Source organism: Cryptomeria japonica, chromosome 10 (assembly GCF_030272615.1).
Source record: "Cryptomeria japonica chromosome 10, Sugi_1.0, whole genome shotgun sequence".
NCBI lineage: Eukaryota > Viridiplantae > Streptophyta > Pinopsida > Cupressales > Cupressaceae > Cryptomeria > Cryptomeria japonica.
In genome coordinates, this window is record NC_081414.1 from 791360446 (window position 1) to 791378348 (window position 17903).

At 35.4% G+C, this 17903-nt stretch overlaps 1 protein-coding gene across 1 annotated transcript in view; it reads right to left on the reverse strand.

The window, feature by feature from the left end:
- LOC131039231 (uncharacterized) overlaps window positions 1-16863 on the reverse strand; it is a 34674-nt gene extending 17811 nt beyond the window's left edge. Inside the window, exon 1 of the mRNA XM_057971936.2 lies at window positions 16534-16863. The gene's annotated coding sequence lies outside the window, so the exon portion shown is untranslated. The remainder of the gene's footprint in view (window positions 1-16533) is intronic.
- Between the last annotated feature and the right edge of the window lie 1040 nt (window positions 16864-17903).

Below are 17903 nucleotides of genomic sequence, written 5' to 3' on the forward strand. Positions count from 1 at the left end.
GATCTTCGGAGGAAAGATTTATGATGTTCAGATCATCGCTACAGGCATAGACACCATCAGGCTGATGCATATCAATGAAGAAGCGACAATTGAAGTTAAGCTTAAGCTGAATGATTCTAGTTGACTACACAAGGCAAGTCTGCAATCAACAAACTGCTAGTAGTATGGATATACAAATTTCACCATCAATCAAACACATTTCTTCCACTCATCTAATAACATGAAATCAAATCTGAGAAGTATAAAGACCATGCAAATTGTTGAATAGACCCATAGATTTCACCATTTCTTCAATGAAGTTTTACAAGTCTTTTACAACATCTTGGCAACAATCTTTGTCTTCTCTTGCTATTCTATCAACTGACTATTCACTATTAGCTAACTATTCACCTACTATCAACTATTGACTAACTATTCTCTATTAGCTAACCATTGACTAACTATTAGCCTTTACAAATGAGGAGCCAGGGCTTATATAGTGCCCACAATACAATTCAATGGCTTAGATCAATTTGAGATCAATGGCCAAGATTTTACAATGAAACCCTAATTAGGGTTTGTTACAACAAACTCAATTTTGGCCAATGAAATAATTGCATTATTTGGACACATGTCTTCTTTGGAATATTCAACCAATGGAGAATCAGGGTAGGTACATCAAAGTTTGTGCCATCTCCCATGAGTCAGGTACATTGAATCTGGACATGCTGAAGTGGACCAACCCGACTGGAGGAGTGATGACTGGGATGCCACCTTGTCTGACACTTGTAACTTGGTAGATATTCAATTTGATGTTGCTCAGAAGCTAGCTTTAATTAACTCTTCTGAAACTGTCTGCTTCTTCAACGAACCCTTGCTTTAACTTCCTTTGCCTTCGATGTGCAGGATGGATGGTGTACCTTTCCTTCGAATGCTGAACTGGAAGAGGTCGACCCTGATGATGCTGGACCAGAGAAGGCTGTCCTTGATGATGCTGGGCTGGAGAAGGTCGTCCTTGTTGATGCCGGACTGGAGGAGGTCGTCCTTGATGATGCTGGATTGGAGAAGGTCATCCTTGTCTTGGCTTGATCTTCTTTCATCTGCAAAACAAATCAAAAGATGATCAAGGACACATAATAAATTCATTTCAACATAATATTTCACACCTTAAATCATCGACAAAAGATATTAAAATGAAGTTAGTTCAAGACTCTTTCCAGGGACAGACCCTATAAGAATTTCGCCCTGGACCCTCTGGAGGGGTCATGAGTGAATTTTGCATTCCTGGCTCATTTAGACCTCCTTTCAACGTTACCTCACAATTAGCTCCTTGCTTGTCCCCAACAAGGTGAAAAATATCAGTTTCAAAGGATTTCGCCCTGGACCCTTTGGAAGGGTCAAGAGAAATTTTCTTGATTAGGCCTCAATTACCCCATTTTTTCACTCCAAAATCTTCTGGAAGGTGAGCATATTCTTGTTTTAGTCCAACAAAGTCTAGGGATCCATCCTTTTAGCTTCTCACATGGGCAAATTAGGTGATAATGAGAATTTTGCTCTGGACCCTTTGGAAGGGTCATGAGCGAAATTCCTTCTTTAGGCTTTATTTTACACTTCCTTTACTTCACTTCACCCTACAAGGCAAGAATATCTCACCCAGCCTCAACCATGCCATAGATATCAACATTTTAGCTTCACTCAAGGGAAAAATGGTTGATTTGGAGAATTTCGCCCTAGACCCTTTGGAAGGGTCAGGACCGAATTTCTCTTTTTGCTTGTTTTCCTTCACTTCAACTCATCTTACAAGGCTTAAACAACCTCTCTCCAGTCTTTTCATGCCTTAGGAATCAAAATCTTGTCTTGACACAAAGAGGAAATAGTGACTTTGATGAATTTTGCTCTGGACCCTTTGGAAGGGTCAGGAGCGAAATTCACTTTTTGCTTTCCTATTCACACTAAATTTCACTTTCTTCACTTCACTTCATCTGGAATCCCCCATATTGAACCCACTTCTCAACTTGGCAACATTGGTTTGATCTTCACAAGGCCCAAAAAGGAGAATTCGCTCAAGAAACTAGCCAGGGACAGGACCTATCCATAATTTTGCTCTGGACCCTTTGGAAGGGTCAGGAGTGAAATTCCAATTTTAGCTCAAAATTTGCATCTTTGGTGGATAATAATCTTTCCAAGGCATTCCAAATAGCTTCTCTCACCCTAGTCTAGGTCTGACTTAGCACAAAATTTGGAGAAAAGGATGGTTTTAGTGTTTTTTGCTCTGGACCCTTTGGAAGGGTCAGGAGCGATTTTCAAGTTTTGAGCATGTTCCTCCATCCTTTCAACTTCAATTCACCTCCAAGGCTAAGGACACATTGCCTCACTCCTATCTAGGCCATAAAAATCAAAATTTTAACTTGTCTTGCAAAGAAAGTAAGTGATCCTAGGATTTTCGCTCTGGACCCTTTGGAAGGGTTAGGAGCGAATTTCTTGGTTTGGGCTAATTTCCATCATTTTCAACACCAATTAACTTCAAAAGGCAAGAACATGTCTCCTCACACCCATCCAAGCCATGAAAACCTAACGTTTGACTAGACTTGCAAGGAAAATAGGTGGTTTCAAGATTTTCGCTCTGGACCCTCTGGAAGGGTCAGGAGCGAAAATCACTTTTTGGATCAATTCCTTCTAGTTTGATAATAATTGACAATTTGGAGTCATTCCTAAGGCCTTCTTTAATCATGATCCACACTAGATTTGGCATGAAATTAAGGGAAAAGATAGGTTTTGCACAATTTCGCCCTAGACCCTCTGGAAGGGTCAGGAGCGAATTTCCCTTTCTAGCCCCAAATCATAATTTTTTGAGACAACAATCAATTCAAGGACAATCTCAAGGGCATCCCTCACCTTGGTCTAGGCATGGCTTGGTACAAATTTTGGAGAAAATGATGGGTTTTAGGATTTTCGCTCTGGACCCTTTGGAAGGGTCAGGAGCGAAAATCTTGTTTTAGGCTTATTCCTCCATCATTTCAACTTGAATCCACCTTAAAAGGCAAGAAAACACTTATCCTCACCCATCCAAGCTACAAAAACCCAAGTTTGACTTGACTTTGCTAGGAAAATAAGGGATTTTAGCTATGGACCCTTTGGAAGGGTTAGGAGCGAAATTCACCTTCTTAGCTAAAATCCTTCATTTTTTCAATCCACTCTTCCTTACAAGATACATTTCATCATTTTTCATCCAAGGAACAAGGATTGAAGCCTAAGCAAGGTCAAAAAACTAGGTTTACAAGGAATTTCGCTCTGGACTCTTTGGAAGGGTCAGGAGCGAAATTCCCTCTCTAGGCTTGAAATTTCATCTTTTGTTGCTTTCCATCATTCCTCAAGGCAAGAATATGTTTATCCTTCCTCCAACATGCCTTGGACACTAAGAAATTGGCCTAACAAGGAAGAAAATGAGGTCCATGAAGATTTTCGCTCTGGACCCTTTGGAAGGGTCAGGAGCGAAAATCATGTTTTGAGCTTGATTCTCCATTTCTCCAACTCCAAACCACCTCAAGAAGAAAACTTAGATCATTCTCCACCTAAGGAACAAGGATTGGATCCCAAACAAAGTAGCAAAAGAGGTTTATAGTGAATTTCGCTCTGGACCCTTTGGAAGGGTTAGGAGCGAAATTTTCTTTTAGGCTAAAATCTTGCTCTTCAAAATCAGCCAACTCCATCTCAAGGCAAAAACATACCAATTCATTCCCCAACATGCCCTAGAAACCAACACTTAGTCAAAATTTGAAAGGAAATGAGAGATACAAAGATTTTCGCTCTGGACCCTTTGGAAGGGTCAGGAGCGAAAATCACTTTTTGGGTTGGATCCTTGACTTCATTTTCACATTTCTTCATTCAAACAAGCGTTTTTACCTTCATTTAAGCCTGGGAATGTGTTAGTTCTAGGTTTTGGTCAAAGTAGAATGTCTTATGGAGAATTTTGCTCTGGACCCTTTGGAAGGGTCAGGAGCGAAATTTGACATTTTGGTCTCTCTGTCAGGATCATTTTATGGAATATAACATTTAAGTATAAGAAAGAAGAAACCTATACTTTAAGTTATATTCCATATATACTTTCAGGATGTTTGAGAGTGGTTTCGGACCTCTAGGAGTTATATTGCAAAATCTAGTTTTTGGAGGATTCTTCAGTTTTCCAGACTTAGTCAAATTTCAGGATCAGGACATTCCAGACTTAGCCAAACTTTAGGGCATTTGAAGATCAGGATGACATTTCAAACTTCATCACTCACCAACTCGACCTAGCTCGGACCTTCAAGAATGGTACCCACTCACAAAGCAAGACGCAATTAGCAACGAGAGCAAAACCAGGCCCTAAGGAAGACTCTCAAAGAAACCCTAATTCTGGGGCCCTGTGGACTCACCCTAGCTCAAGCAAAGCCTGCAATCCAACAATCCCCTCGACAACACTCATCTTGGAAAGGCTAACAGACAAAACCCTAAAATACCTAGAAAACAAACCCTAGAAAGCAAAACGCAGGGGTCCCCATTTGCAATGGGGCGATGTGTGAATACGTCACAACACCATCCCAAGCATAGTCGAGCATAACTCCTCTTGATCTAGGAGTTTGTCACAAGCTATCACTGGCTATAAGTAATTGTTCAATATTGTATGTGTGCCCATGAAATCCAAGAATCATTGCCAGTATAGCCAGTTGGAAGCTCCAAGGCGAAGTGATCAAGACAAGACGATAGGTTCAGAAGAGTTAATCAAAGTTAGAAGATAAGGCAATTTGACCAAGCTTTAAGATGTTGAGTATCAAAAGATATTGCCCAAGGCATCAACACTCCTTCATGATGATGTATCAAATCTATCAAGTACAAGCAGGTTGAGGGTGGCATCCCAATCACTATTCACCCAATCAGCAGGCTCCATGTTAGCATGTCCAAATGCAATGTATCTGACTCATCCACAAAGGTGCAAAATTTGAGATAGCTAACATCATTTTCTATTGGTTCACATTCAATATTGAACCTAAATGTAATTTTCTCATTGGCCAAAAGGAGTTTGTTGTAACAAACCGTAATTAGGGTTTCCATCTTGTAATTTCAGCCATCGATTGTGAATCAATTTGAGCCACTCATTGTAAAGAGCTATCTATAAGAGGCTCAAATATTCTCATTTATTAAGGTTAATAACAGGTTAATAGTTAATAGATCAGTAAGCAAGTTAATAGTTCAGTAATAGCAGATAGCAACAAGAGTAGTATAGGAAGAGAAGGCAGAAATTGCTGCCAAATTTGTAAATAGACTTCCTTTTCATTGAAGTTATGATGAAATGTATTGTTTCTTCTACAATTGCATGGTTTCTTGTTGGATCTTCATGTTAGATAATGATAATTAGATGAATGAAAGAACTTTGTGCATGATCAATGGTGAAAATCATATATCCATACCACTAGCAATTTGCAAATTGTAAGTTTGCCTTGTGTGGTCAACTGAAATCCTTAAATGAGCTTAACTTCAATTGCTATTCACACTTTGATATGCATTGCCTTGATGGTATCCTTGTTGTTGATAGTGATTTGAACATCATTTCGCTCTCCTTAGAAGATCACACTAAACTTAGAATCCATTGCTCTTGCATTCTTAGGATTAGATTATATTTCTTGAACCCTATCTCTTTTGCTCTTTTATTTTCCAAGCAAATAGTTAGAATCTTCCAACAACATCTAAATTTTCAACATTCAAGTATTCAACGCAAGTCCCCTTGGATTACCAGCAATCACATCAAGTTATCAACCAATTGAGCTATCCACACGTCAAAACCTGACTATAGAAACCTTGGAGTCATCTTGGTTGATCATTCAATTTAGCATCCATGAAGATTTTGATCAAGAGAGGATAGAATGCTTTTGGTATTTTATTCTGTGTTCAATTGTGCTAAAAATCACATCAACACACCCTAACCTTGCTCATGATTATTATTGCAATAGATAATATCTAGCCATATGACATGGCATACAATTGAAAGAAAAAATCTAAAAACCCTCATCTCCTGAAGACAAAGAACATCGAGAGGGGTAAATATCTTTCAAAAATCTCAAAACATAAAATTTGTGTTTTGGGTTCATTAGAACTCATTGAAATGAAGCAAGATACATGAAAATGATTCAAACACCAATCTAATCAGGAGAGTATCATGCAAGTTATTTAATCTTTATAACTATAGCAAGTACAAACAATATGAACATAAAATAAGAAATATACAATAAGACAAGGTGTACTAATACAAGGTGTACACCAGCCTAGCATTTCCATTTCTTATTCCTATAAAGTTTCATGACACTTCTTCTAACCATGGGGGAAACCCTTTTCGGAGAAAAAAACCACACTCCAAAGCAACCCAATGTTATTCAGTAAATCAAACAATTCAGAATACACATGCAGCATCACCAACATACAAATTTAGAATACACATGCAGCAGTCGAATGGTCCAAGGTTTTTCAGAGATGTCATATTGTATGTGTGCCCATGAAGTCCCTTATTCAACCCAGATTAAGGGATTAGTGCAATGGTTCCCCTTTGGATTTGTTTCTATAGACTTACTTTGGATCTCAAAAAATCTATTGTTGTCAAATTACTTTCCAAGCAGTTTGGTGTTTTTGTAAAATTTGACTATGAGGATGAAAGCTTCCGGAATAGTTTTGTGTGGGTTTGCATTATTGCAGATATTTACAAACAAGTATTTCATGCCTTTTGCATCCTATCAATGCAAGGATTGTGGGCTTATAATGTGAACTATGAAGATTTACCATTCAAATGTTTCAGATGCAATCAGCTTGGTCACAGAATCTCTGATTGTAACTCTTCACATTCACTGGTTTCCCATTTTTTTTTGGCTCCAACATTTGGTCAAGAAAGCAGTCACTCTAGATGGAGATTTCTTATGGAGGAATCATGGTTATTAATGGTGGCACAGGATAAAAGTTTTCAGTTGGAAGTCAGAGATTTTGAAGGCTATGAAGCTGGCTGAGATGGCTTAGCATTATGATTTTGATTCTATGATTAATGATGACAATGGTATGGAATCTAAATGTTCTAAGGAGGGGAAGACCTTTTGCCATCCAGAGAATCTCATACCATCTCACAAATGATATTCCAAAAAACAACGACAAATTGTGGGCCCAACAACAATCCTGGGCATAAGTATGGAAAGTAAAAACTACACAAATGGATTACTAATGATAACCAATCTTCTATTGGCAGATATTTTCCTCTCAAGGACTCTAACTCTTTGTTTGAAAATGATAGTCTGGAGGCAGCTGAGAAGTTAACTGAGTGAATTATGAATTGTGAAGCTGAGAACCTTGAGATTTAAACTCTCTCTTAGGCTTAGGAGTTGGGTGACAGCTAGGGTTGTCTCTCTCTCTTGATTCAGGAGGTACTCTCAGCCCTTTCTCTTAAGAAATGCATAGGTAGGAAATCAGAAGCAGAAATATTGTGGCCAGAAGCTAGGGATGTAATCACTGATGACTCTCTATTGACTATGGAAGCCCTTCTTTCCCAAAGGGGAGGAGGTTGACATCAAAGAATGATTAATTTTGTATCCCCTTTCCTTCGGGGATTTGTATTTTGTTAGTTATACAGTAATTCTTGGTATGAGGTTTGTAGTTGTTTTAAGTCCCTTGGTTCTTTTAAGCAGGTTTAGTTATGCTGGTTTTGATGGTCTGCATCTTTGTTGTTTTCATTGTATCTAAGAGTTTTGTGTTTGGCAAATGGCCCCAATAGATTCCCTCACTTACATATCAAAAAATTAAGGTTTGCCTCGTTTCACTTTCATTTTCATTGAGTAATTCTTCTATGTTGAACAACATAAAAAAATAATCCAATGTTGTTGGCACCACTTCCTGATCCATCATCATGGAAATGCTTGAAGTCATTACTTTCAAGAGATAAAACTAACATCCCTATAAATAAACATCTTAACAATGACAAGGAAAGAGGTAGGCTAAAAATTGCTTGGGGGCAAGAAAAGTATCTAAAATAATAAGGAAAAGTAAAGGTACGATAGTTTAATTATGACAAGTTTGATCTAGAGACTAAGTTTGTGATAAGTGGCTTCCAAGCTTAACTAAGTTTCCAATCATCATCCCTATTAAGATTTTTTGGTCACTTCTTAATTTCCATAGTAATTGAATCCTTTTGTCCATCCAATGACTTTGCAAGAACAGAAATCTGATATTTTCAATGTGAAGTTGGTGTTTTCAGTGGCATCCATGTTTGCTAAGAGCTTCATCCTAGTCCATTAGATATTTGATGCATGTTCCTTACTAATTTGATAACAATATCTGGTCTCATCAATAAAGAGAATTTCATGAGCAAGGGATTTTGTAAACCCTTTTTGTAAGTGTAGCATTAATAGGACCTCTGGCGCTTTTCAGGTTGTTGCTAAGAATTCTGTGAGTTTTAAATACCCTTCATCAAATAAAAATATCGGCAATCTTGTTTGTGATACATTGTATGTATGCAATGTCAGATTTTCAATTACCCATATCAATTTCAGATGTAAGAATGCATGTCCCCTTTCTAAAATGGGATTTAATAATAAGAATAGTAAAATTAAAATATAAAAAATAAAATTGAATATAATTACAATTTAATTAAGTTTCATGAAGGGTCAAAAGGCATGAAATGCAGAGTAACGACTCTCTCAAACATGAGATATGAAAGGGAGAAGAGTTCATTTGAAAGGGGATATGGAGGAAGGAAGAAAGGATGGAACATGGGAATCAAGGGTAAATGGAAGAAGAAAGGAATGGGAAGAAAATGAGGAAGTGACTCTTTCAAAGGGCAGAAATGATGAAGGGTTGTAACTCTTTCAAAAGGGTGATAATTGTGAAATATTGTGATTCTTTCAAAGGGAAGAAATGATGAAGGGTTGTACTCATTCAAAGGGTGGTAATTATGAAAGGTTGTGACTCTTTCAAAGGGTAGAAATTATGAAGGGTTGTACTCTTTCAAAGGTTGTTAATTGTGAAAGGTTGTGACCTGTGCAAAAGGAAGACATAATGAAGAGGTGCGACTCTCCCTCACATTGGAAAGTATAAAGGGGAGAAGGTTTCATTTGAGGAGGACATCCAAGGCAGAATTTGGAAAATAATTTATTATTCTCAAAAGGCAGCAATAGAGGGTGGTGACCCTTTCACTAACAAAGTCTAAAGGAGAAATTGTTCTAAGCATTCAAGGATCACTTATCAATCATCACTCATGAATCCACAAAAGCAATCATCTATAACCAAATCGAGCAAACAATCAATCAGCAAATCATTCTATCAAATCAGCATTCATTCAATCATCATTCACCAATATATCAAACTGACATTCATTACATCATCACTCATCTAATCAACAATGACTTAATCATCACTCGCCAATACCTCAATTCATACAATCAAAGGAGTTCATTCAATCCATCAATCATTCAACAACATTCCATCAATCAAGTGAAATTGAATGATCAAAGAACAAGTATAAAAGGAATTAAGGAATGAGAACTGAACTAAGAGCAGAAATAAATATTTAATAGCAGAAAATAGATTTAAAAGATAAATTCTGTGAACAGAGTAAATTAAAGGCATATATGTGTGTGTGTTCGTGCTAGAGTGATACTTTGCTGAAATTATTGATGTTTGTAAGTAATCTAAATGCTTCTCTTTATTATAAATATATGATAACAAATTCATATAATAATCCATTTTGAATTTAGAGAACGGATTGCAAATGGGAACAATGGCCAGCCTTCCGAGTTCATGAGAGGTGAAAGAAGACCGGCCTTCATGCTCTTATCAAGTACGTCACCTTGAGTTGGAATGGATGGCCAGTCTTCCATGCTCGTGGGCCAAGGGGTGGAATGGAAGACCGGCCTTCCATGCTCTTGGGCTTGATCAAGGTGGATGACCAGCCTCCAAGGTGGACTGAGGGATCGAAGGGTGACCAACCTTCCATGCTCTCACAATACAAGGGCGACCAATCTTGAGATTGTGGTTTGCAAACGTTTCAACGAACCCCTAATGAGATTATTATAGAAATCTACATCGGAATGGCTATTAGCTTAATTAGATTTTAATATGAATAATGTTTATATGATATCATGCACCATACTAATGCTTAGTCAAAATAGATCTTATCTTGGCTTGCGGTTTAATGTCAATTCCCAGTGACTATTATTGTGTGCAAGACCCAAACCAAGAATTCTCTTAAAAGGGCATTTCAATTGGTAAATTTATATTCTAAAATGTATCACATTTCTTATTTTTAATCGGAATTGTGGTTTTAGGGCAAAATTTAGGAATATCCCAAAAGGGGGCATTACAAGGAACTCTTATTCGTCTTTTGGCTTTGTTATAGGATTTCTTAAATTGTCGATCACACTAGCCATTTTGATTGATGACTTTTCATTGTTATTTGAATTTCTCTATTTTTCTTGAGGTGATCAGGGTTAAAGATTCTAACAGCTGTAGTAGACAGAATATCCATAACCCCTGTTTTCTAAGACAGATAATAGTGAGAATCAGTTCTGATGTATACAGCTGTATGTTTTATTTTCTGTAAACTTGTTGAGAGAGGAACATGACTGTTACAGGTGATTAAAATGTCTCAAAATGGAAGATACTGATTTTCTTATACTTCCATAGTGAATCAAATATGCTCTGAGTGTACATTCAGGCATACCAAGAAATCATTGAGCACCTTCCTACCGTAAGGCCAATTCACATTGGTGTTGTTAACATACTGAAACCACCACTTTAGTTTGAACAGGGACGATTAAAGTTCATTCTCCTCAAGTTTCTCCATGAATAAGTTTGCCACAATTTGGCAGAGAAGATTTTATAAATCAATCAACCTACTTCCACATCTTCTAGAATGGCCTATTGGCAAGAAAGCGGAAACCAACCTAAATGAATCTGGATCTAACACCTTTACGAATAGATGATACCTGGAATGTTTCTCCACTCAAGCTATGATAAGATACAATCGATTAAAGATTTAACGTATACTTCTAGCCCTTAGGCCTAAGTTGAGCGTTAACAAATTGATCAGCTCCCCTCCTAGACTATTGGATTCACCTATTCCTGAAAAATGCCACTTAAGGGCAAAAATTTTTGTGATAAGATTCCAACACTTTAATGCATGGTTCTCAAAACAGAATGATTGCAATGCGAGAAACAAAAGAGTCAAGTATACTATAGATCCTAAATTCGGGCCCAGTCTTTCAACTACTTCATTGTTTCTGTCCAACAGCCTCCACTTATATTCATCTTTAAGCGAAGTACTCTTTTAGATACTGTGACTAGCTACTATGAACTCCATAATCAAAGAATATAAATCAGTGTAACCCGAGGATGCGTCCCGCGGGTTTTCCCAATTTACCCCCATCCAGAAATGAGTGATGGGGAATGCGGATCAACCGTCCTCTCTCTGTCACCCATTCTGTAAAATATTTTACCGGAGCCTTCCCCACTATCTCACCAAGGAAAACCGTAATAAAACAAAACTCGGAGATTTTATTTTAATGCATCAGAATAACGATCTCTTTAAGTAGATGCACTTCGATAGAGTCTGTAAACCAATTTATTCAAGTTCTTTTTATCTCGTCTTATAAGTGAAGCAGAAACATAAAAAAAAAGTTCCATGTTATCTTTTGTGCTATCATGGAATCACTTGGTAAGACTATTTAAACCAAAATATTGCATTATAAAAGATTTGCAAACTTACTATTAAAATTTAATAATACCTCAACCGAAATGCATACAAATACAAAACTACCGACCAGTAATCTAATATATGTTCACCTTAAGAATCAAGGTCTCCCTGTATTCAGCAACCACAGAGAGATCTTAATTCTTAATCCAATGGACAATTGAGAAATGCAAATATCCACGCAGAGATTCAAGATTTGGCATTTTTTCAGATCAAGCTAAAGAAAATGATAAATTACAAAACAAATATTGGAGAATTGGAATTCATAGTAGATTGGGGTTGGAGATTTTTTCTTACCTTGTGATGAAGCCAATCTATTTAATTCTCTATCTGGTTTCTCATCTTCAAAATTTGAAAAAGCTGTTATATAGAGCAACAAAAACACGTATGAGGTGGCTCATCAGCTTTCCCTGCAGATGTACATTTCGTCATCGTTGTTCTTGACCGACCGACCAACTTCTCTCTAATAATACGTGTCAAATGCTTACCAGACACCCGTTAGATGATTACTTCAAGCGCAAAAAGTTGAGTAGATTGAAATTTTTGCAAACTAGACTTCTGATTTTGTTCTTGTGATTATCTTGTCTAAGTATCTTTTTGCTACCTAGTTGATGAGCTTTTTTCCCGTAAGCTTTTGAGGGAAAAGTTGTTTTACATTACAAAATTATATTTAGTTGTTTGAAATTGGTTTTTACATATTTATTTATTAGAATTATTTTTAGTTATAAGGAAATTTAATTTTCTAATTTATTAAAATATTATATATATTATTATTTTTATGGATAAATTTATTGTATCTTCTATTAATATATTATAACACTTTTAATTTGTACATATTCATAGTTTTTATTGGTAAATGTATTGTAGTTCTTAAAGCTATTAAGTATTAGTAATAGTTCTTCACATGTTAACTTTGCATTTTTTATTTTTTCATAATATACTCCTTTATGTTTCTTCACTTGAAAGTGATAACCACATACCACCATCAATAAGACAAAGGTAGTTAACGTTAATCATTTCTAAGGTCCCATGCCAACTCATATGTTTAGAGCATTATTGTATCTTGATAAGTAATATTAATTTTAATATGTTAGGGTAAAGGTTGAGAATTTGAAAATATATTTTATTTGGATGACAAATGAATATTTTGTCTTTTTACTTTTTAATTGCTTATGTATTTTTTAGTTGTGTTATGATGTATTGTTTTAATGATTTATTTTTCATTTTTGTACATAAGTTGGTCACAACTGTACATTTATTGCTTCTAAATATGTATTCTAGAATTTGACTATTGTCTATTAACTTATATGTCAAAAGAAGCCAAATTGAGCACCTATGATATAGTATTTAAGTAGAAGACCTTGTGAGAAGGAATTATCATCACAAAGAACCTCAAACACATTATTAGCTGGATCCATCAAGCTAGCATCAACATCAATAGATTAATGCATGAGTCTACAAGACCATCAATAACATTTATGTTTGTCTTGCGTGTCTTAGATCTTTACACATTGTAAAGAACCTCCATATTATTGAAATAACAAAATACACCATTTACACATAATTAATCTTTAATTATTACAAATTTATTAATATACAATACATAGATACTAAAAGTTTCAATTTGACAAAATGTTTAAATACATGTCCCAAAAGATTATCAAAACATAAGAATTTTATTTTAGTTACAAAAGACCATAAGGTCAATTACATTGAATATATAAAACATAGCTGATAATCATCCTAACAAGGGCTCCCAACATCTATCTCCCACGAGCACACCACGGGTGAGAACATTGCCGAAGCGCTTTATCACACAACCACGAAGCATTTACGCTTCCCCGGATTTCTTCATGACACGAAGAACCTCCGACTTTGGACAAGGACGCCCAACGACTCAAAATTGACAGGGGATGAAATCTGGTGCAACTTAGTGTATCTACAATCTAAGATGCTATTGTAACAAAACTAAGATATGGAAGAGAGTGAAAATATAATGATTCACTTAAAGCAAGCATACACTAAGAGATCAACATAAACTTTGGCCAAATTTCTTTTCGAGCCAACTACCGACATATGAGTTTAAGCGGAGACTTAATATTCTCTGGGAACTCACCCTTCTCTTTACTCCATATTCGACACTCGTCCAACAAATATTAAAACACATTGAATACACAACCCACAACTATGCAAACATGCATACAAGTGAAAAAAAGAGCATACATGAGTTCATAAAGCATACATGAACATGCAAAGGTCCACAAAAGCAATAGCTTGGGAATATACCCAAGTCTACTAAAGCACTCCTTGGCTCACATAAGCATCTCTATATGCATGATCTTCTTTGAAATTAGTACAAGCATATATAACTAGTTCGAAATAAAATTTTACACATGATAACATGTGCTGATCGAACTTGCATTTGAGCTTAAAACAAATACAAAAGCTAAAATCAGTATAAGAGACATGGCAAGGATCTCACACTCAAATATTAACCATGGGACCTTGAGTCATTTATAGAAGCCTAAACACATATTTATGCAAACGATCATCACCACTTCAATTACTCAAAGATGTATTCTGGTATCTAAGATATAACTCATTCAATGAGACCACTCTTAATCAGAATATTCATTAAATGATGTTGCAATAGAGATACAAAATTTAAGATATTAAATTAACAACTTATTGTTAACACTCTTGATCTTCAATAAGGGAATCTAACTACTCAAGATATTCCAACTCTATATTGATTCAAAGGTTAATGAAATAGATCACATCCCTAGATAACCTCTAGAGAATTTAACCAATAACCATAACAACCATAGGTACTATCTTGTCATTGCAACCTATACATCGATGTGTATTGATAAGAATACCATGCAATCTCATAAGCAATGTAGTTCTAACAACTATGAAATAGGAATTTCTTAGTAACTTTGTAATATTAGATACATGGTGCTTACTCTATCCTCAAACCACAACTTTAACTAATTTCAAGATGCTAATAATAACTCACAACTTATCCATATTGAAAAAAATCCGATTAGTCTAAAGAAATCTACGATCTCTCCATAATATGAAATAGTTATAAAAATAATCTCTAACTTTGAGTAACTTAAAGGCCTTATAGGGATTTATGGATTCTAACGCTTCAAAGATAACTACAATTATACTTTCATATATTTAAAACTTATTCTCATTTACACAATATTCATTTTGAATATAAGGATATATTAATATCATTACTTATTATCTCACTTAAATTTTGCCAACATAATAATGGATTCCCTGATGGTTATAAGCTATCTATAACTATAAAATAGATGCTTAGGTGATTTATGGATTACCATACTTAGTGGTATACATATCAACTGAGTACCTATGATTTTATGTAAGTTTAAATCAAGATCACACCATTGAAACAATTTAAGTGATATCATCAATTTTAATCATATATTCTTACGGGTTTTGCCTATAACCGATATCTCTATTGAAAAACTACAAACAGTTACTTATAAATAAATTCTAACACTTTTAATCATCACTTCACATTTTAATAGCATATTTATAATTATTATCCTTAATTAAGACAATTCAATAGTCTTGGAAATTAATATTTCTCCTCATTAATTCCATTAATTAACTTTCATCAAAGGTCAACTGTTAAGAGATCTGAATACGTGATTCATTTGCTCTCTAAGTCTCTCATTAGATAATCAATATGTATTTACACTATTGACTAATTATACCTGCGATGACTATTGCATCGATCTCACTAAGTAAGCATAATACTTCTTAATGAAAGAACAAAGTTAAGAAATTTAAATTTCCCAAATGGGAAAGGATGCTAAATCCCTCACTGGCGACGTTAGTGGATTATGGTAAGACTTCATCCCAAGATCATAGAAACTTAATGCTGCAACGTATAGGAATTGTATAGGATTGATAACTTTTGTCCAACTAGAGGTATGCATGTAAATTGGGTTAATTCAGGGACAAAAGATTGTGTTATGATAAGATGATAAGAGAAATCATGAACAAACATCTAGAGTGTCTTGAGAATGATTTAAATCACACACATTAAGCTTACATTTTTAGGCTTAAAAGTATTAAATACTCAGAGTTGACTGACATTTTCTAAGCTTAATATGTTGCTTAAGGTGTGTGGTCACACAAAGAATGCATTTCTAGACACTAAGAATGCACTTCTAGACTTAAAAGTGTTAAACACTCAAAATTGACTTACATTCTCTAAACTTAATATGTTACTTAATGTGTGTGATTTAAGACTGACCAGTGTCTTGATGTTATATCCGATCAACTGCAAAAAAGGAAGATGTTGGGTTTTATTAAATGGTGCCATATTAGCGATGACCCCTAATAGGAACCAATGGCTTCTAAATGTATAGAATCACTCCATTTATAGCTTGGCAGCTAACCATGTTCTAGTATTATCAAGGCTAAACTTATAGCGATTTGAAGAGCTGAGACTAATGAGAGCAGAACATCATTGAGATTTACGAGGGACAAGCATCTCAAGAGAGCAATATGTATGCATTGAACCTAGATAAATAGATATGCATGGGGGAGATAGGAATGAATTTTTCTCCTAGAGTTATTTTCATACACAGATCTGAGCAAGGATATATGGACTGGACTTAAGCTATAAGACAGTTATTTCCAAATCAATAGTTGATTCTGAATAAGGAGGTACTATTATTTATTTTGGCATACAAGTAGAGAATTCCATAATATATCAGTCATGAAAATAGATGATGCGCATTTATCAGAGGACCTACCTGTAGCAAAGCCTCCAGTTTTGCTTCTACCTTAATAGCCTTCAAGGTTTTTGCATAGAACTCCTTTGAAGGAAAAAGTAATGGTGATCTGCTGATCATAGCACAAACAAAATCTGAAAAGTTCCCAAATTGCCCGGGCCCAAAGTTTAGCATTAAACTATGCTTTCTGATTTTGACAGTTTGTAATCCTTAAGACATTCCATCTCATATTATGCTCTGGAACACCTCACATTTTGCTCCTCGTACAAACATCTAGCCTGAGCTTCTTCTCCTTCTCACAAATACCATAGCCATCTTAAAGATCTACTAAGTTAATCTCACCTCGGGTACCCAACAATTTACAAACTCACTGCAATATATAGAAAATTCAATAGCTATGGATGGCTGGTTTTTAGAGCATGGTTGACTGTAACATATTTATGACAAGAATGGTAAGAATTTTATTAGGCATGGGCTTCTGTCAACATCATAACTCAATTGACATAACTCCAATCTGCAGACATGAAGTGTTGCAGTCTGCCATCTGCCAGTGCATTGAAAGTCTTCAACGTCTCCGACTTTTCAGTCTTAATCGGAGTTAAAAACATACACCATTGTCCAAGTTTATTTATTGATTTGGATGACTCCCTTTCCATGGCTAGTTTGACTATTATCTCCTCCTTATCTGCAAAAACTACTTCCTACGTGGAATAAGGAAACTTTCTTTAATTGTTTTTACAAGTTAGGGGAAGAGCATCAATAGATAACATAGTTCCAATAACCATCATTTTATTGTCATGTTGACCCTCCAATAGTCGTCATAGTGAAAATACCATTAATAAATTTATTTTGTACCAATAGTCGATTATTTTTTGTAATTAATTGACCCATTTGTGCACAACTATTGGAACATTTGTCCCATTTGTGTACTATTATTGGAACATTTGTGCACCACTATTGGGACATTTGTCAACAAGTACTAGCGATTTTGAGTTGACGGTTACTGGAACATCTTTAGTTAGGTATCAGGCGACACTTTGAAATGTGTACTTTTTGACCTTTGTGCACATAATTGATTCCACAACGTGCATCGTTACTACCCAAAAGCCAGATCGATAGCTATAAGCAGTTAAGTCGCATATGAAGACAACTAAAAATAAATAAATCAAAAACCGATGTACCATTTAGGATCTGTGGGTGCGCGAAGTTAGCTATGACAACTACTGATGCTCTTCCCCTATTAGTTTAAAAAAAAAATCTTTTCATATACTAAGTTTTTTTTCCTTAATTAAATTCTTAACCTACTTATATTCATGTCTTCCCACGTGGGAAGCTAAAAAAGAAAAGGTCTCTTTATTTTCTTTCTTTTTAATTGCTAAATTTATTAAAAA